Below are 4777 nucleotides of genomic sequence, written 5' to 3' on the forward strand. Positions count from 1 at the left end.
ATTCCTGAAAAGATAACATCCATTTTTAAACATAAACTAATAAAATAACATATCCCTTTAATTCCATAGATAGGCCCAATATAATTTCAATGAAATTAAAATTGTAATTTGACTCGATAACAGGGAATTTGAAACAGCATGATTTTTTTTAAAGACAAAAGCAACCCCCTGAGTCAATGAGGCATGTTTGGATGTAGATTGGTGGTCTTCATTCAACTGGTTGGTCGGCTGTTGATGCAGCACCACTGCACGGCACCTGGTAACGCTCAACCTGGTTAGTCATGGATGTATGCACCTGTGCTTGACAGTGACACCATACACTATTTCCTTTGGGATTAATAAAAGTACTCTTACTCTACCCAACTCTAGTCCTGAATTCATGCACCTGCGCGTGACACCGTGCACTATTTTATTCAACGGTTCGTCTGCTGAGGAGCAGCAAGATGAAGAACAACCGGAAGAGTGGGGTGCAAGCAGGCGCGTGTTTCTCTGAAGTCGCACGGCTGACAGAAAGTAAGGGGATAACCTTGTAGTCTTTTGATATAGAGAGCGCTTAGAGGGCTGTGACGGGGAAACGGGCAAAGCTGAGCAATGGCAGGGGAAAATGAAATGAGAAGACAGTCAGCCCTCCAATACAAAGAAAAGACTAGAGAGAAGAGGCTAGAGAGGGATATAGGAGGGATTCTGTGATGCACAAAATCCCAGTTTTAAAGGATTTGGCCCCAGGAATGACTGATTGTATTCAGTCTCTCCACAGTGAAAAAGGATGCCTTTTATTCCACAATTTGTCCCTTGCCAATGTCGGCAAGGAGTGGCACATTTGAACAGAAATATTATTGGCTAAAGAACACAGGAATTGCATGATACAAATGAGGAGATACATATGAATGAATAGTATATGACAATTTAATAATCAACTGCGAGGTATGATGACATTACATTTAACTCAAGGTTAGGCTACTGTATGTTACATAGTATACAGCCAAATCAAAGACATTTTAGCCAAAATAACCTCAGAATGTTTAGAACAAAGAGAGAGAGGGAGATTCAGAGAGAGAGACAGACATAGGCCTACACAGCTTCTGCATCGTAGAAGTGACTCGAAAAGGGTCTTTCTGAGATGAGGTTAAAGCTTGCCCATGTGTCTGTCTTAATATTTAGTTATTATATAATCTATAATGTTACATTTAATGTTTGGGGTTTTGCAGTTGGCACTGACAAAATCACCTTTATTGACAGAACATGATGAAGAAGGTCTGATAGGGATATGCTGCAAACTCTGCACATTTCTGAGATGGTGTTGTGTGCTGAGTGTGAACAGTGTAAAGAGTCCTGTGGGGCTCTTGGTGGAGGGAAGGTGTGCGTGCGTGCGTGCGTGCGTGCGTGCGTGCGTGCGTGCGTGTGTGTGTATGGGGGCGGGGGGAGGGGACTGGGTGGTGCTGCACAGGACTGTACACAGGGTTGAATTAATGCACAGGCTAGATATGGCTAAAAATTGCAGAATTGTCACAAGATGCAATATTGATTGAAAGATTCATATTGTGTTGAGTGCAGGTGGTAGACCCTAGCTGGAAACAATGACACTATCCATGTAATTTGGTCACGGAATGTGTCGTCCTGTGCGGGTCCCACAGCAACCTGTAGCCTAGGTGCCCCAGGCCATCTTAATCCGGCCCTGCCTGTACAGCTAACGTATAGAATCAGCAGCTCCAACTTGGCCTGTGTGTGTGTGTGTGTGTGTGTGTGTGTGTGTGTGTGTGTGTGTGTGTGTGTGTGTGTGTGTGTGTGTGTGTGTGTGTGTGTGTGTGTGTGTGTGTGTGTGTGTGTGTGTGTGTGTGTGTGTGTGTGTGTGTGTGTGTGTGCGCCTGTAATGTATAGAATCAGCAGCTCCATCTTGGCCTCCTGCAGAAGCCTTTACCCTGCTCAGCAAGTTTCTTACTTCTGCTTTTGTCCCATGAAAGCAAATAGCTGGAGAACAGTAGCACCTGAGAAGATGCATGGTGAGCTATACATTATCTGCTGAGTAGTCACACACGTGCCATTGTTCCTCGTCTTTTGCTTAGTGGACATGAAGAGTGTGGGAAAATAAACATTTGGCCGCACTGCCATGGTTTTAGCCTTTCTTTTTCTCTAAAACAATTTCTGATAGATTACGGTAGAAGTTGAGGGCGAAGATTGTGCATATCCCAGAAAATGGTGCAGGACAAAGGACTGTAATTTTAGAGTGAGGAGTCTGCACACTTAAACCCCTTTTTTCCTTGTTATTCTATTCCATGGAAGGATAGGTTGACGTTTCAACTGTTGTGTTCATCTGAATCTGATGAAGACAACAGTCAAAACGTCATGGAATAAAATAACAAAGAAAAAAGGGGTTTAAAGGAGCACTCCTGCCAATTTCAATGTGCTGTTGTATTGCTCACGCTACCCTTGACTTGTCAGTAGCCGGTGACGCCGCAGTTTTTGGTTCAGCCCTTTCCGAGATATGAGCTATTCTAATGGGTGCAACTTTTGTTTACATTTCAAAAAAAATTTTTATTTATTCCCAAAAACATCCAAAAGGTTGTGCAACATCAGCTGACAGCTAGCAAACACCGATGTCTTTTGGGAAAATATTTGGAGTAGGCCTATGTTCATTTAAAAAAAAAAAAATGTATGCAAAAGTTGCCCCCATTAGAATAGCTCATATCTCGGAAAGGGCTGATCCAAAAACTGCAGCGTCACAAGTAAAGGGTAGCGTGAGCAATACAACAGCACATTGAAATTGGCAGGAGTGCTCCTTTAAGTGTGCAAACTCCTCAAGTTTACGGTAGAAGATCATGGCTGTGAATCAAATCACCACGTGTAAAAATGTCACTAGCAACATCCTTTGGTCTGAACTGAAAAGAAAAGTTGTGTTTCAGTTGGTCTCTGAAAATCAAAAGTACAATAGGCCTATTGTATAAATCAGATTAAGATCCATGAGACTTCTAACTGCTGACATTCTCCATTCACACACACACACACACACACACACACACACACACACACACACACACACACACACACGCACACACACACACACACACACACACACACACACACACACACACACACACACACACACACACACACACACACACACACACACATGACAATACATACCAGTGGTGAGGGGGATCAAAAGGCATTACCACAGTATATGTATAGTACACGTATATGTATATCATATCAGTATATGTATATCATGCCCCAATGCCAACGCACACGCACACGCACACGCACACGCACACGCACACACACACACACGCACGCACACGCACACGCACACGCACACGCACACGCACACGCACACACACCTGCCTTGGTGTGTGGTACAGTAGCACACAGAGCTCAGGCCCCCATTGGCAGGCTGTGGCGGGCCGGGCGGCTGTTGAAATAAAAGCGCTGTGTGTGCAACCAGAAGGCGCTGAGTGCAAAGGGCAGCATCACACTGCACTGCGCTGATGTTGAGACTAATGCTGATGCTGACGCCACTCACATCGTTTGTTCAGACCTTAATTGTTTATCAGGGGCCGAGGATATAAACAAGACGATGGGTGAAGAGGGGAGCCGGAGCGGGATCATATAAACAAAGGAGACGACAAGACTTATGAGCTCGGGCTGAGTCAGCGCTCACTCGCATTCTCAGAACTCTCACTGGCATTCTTAGAACTCTCACTGGCATTCCTAGAAGCCTAGACTACTTATTCTTTGTATTTATTGGACACCTGCCCCCTCCCCCTATTCTCCTCTCCGTTTTATTGCATATTTATTACACATCCTTCAATACTTTCTCTCTGTTTTTTTAACTTCTTCACTGTGCCCTTTCTGTCTCCTACCGTACGTACCGTACGTACCTGATGACATCATCCTCTCCCTTTTACTGCATACTCACCCATATGAGCCCTTCTCTGGCTCTCTTCAGTTGCAGTTTCAGTATATTTGTACAACCACAAAGGAAATTGTGTAATGTAATGTAATATAGTCAATATTATGATGTGGGGTTTCACATTAGTGCCTTGTCCCAGTGATACAGTGATCGTCACAGACAATCGTGGAGTAAAACAACATTGTGTGGTTACATATATTGTCTTTAAGGTAAAGTATTGATTTCAATCTCCTTAAAAGTGCTTCACTCAGACTACTTAAGTGTATAAAGAACCTTTCAGGAGACTATCTACAGTAGCTGTACTCAAGAGCATGCACGCACACACTCACACACACACTCACAAGCACACGGATGCACAAGCCAAAATATGCATGTGCGCACGCAAACATGCACACATGCACACGCAATATCCTAATTGATAATCTCACTGTTCAGTTTATTTTGAGGAATTAAATACCATATTAATTGCATAATGGGGGCCTGCATCTGATACCTGGAAATTGACTACTATCATTAAGCCTTTTTTGTGAATCCGAGTGACAAAACTAGTATGAAGAACAGCAGCGTGGCCTCTCAGCATCTTGTCACTTCTCTCTAATGTCGGCCTTCCACATCCACCTTTTTTGCCTCACACATTTCCACAATAAATCATGTACATTTATCTGCAGATTGGATGGTTCATGTAACAAAAAAGTTATTATGCTGCTGTCAAACCCTGCTCTTTGTGCTGTGCGTGACCAGTTGTTTGTGTGGAAAGACTGGTACAAGTGTCTTTTATAAGTGTGTTTCTGCCTTTTCTTTTTTTATTATTATTTATTGTCTTGTCTTTTTATAGGTATGTGCATTGGGTCTTCTCTACATTGTACCTTA

This window comes from Engraulis encrasicolus, chromosome 11, assembly GCF_034702125.1.
Source record: "Engraulis encrasicolus isolate BLACKSEA-1 chromosome 11, IST_EnEncr_1.0, whole genome shotgun sequence".
Taxonomy (NCBI): Eukaryota; Metazoa; Chordata; class Actinopteri; order Clupeiformes; family Engraulidae; genus Engraulis; species Engraulis encrasicolus.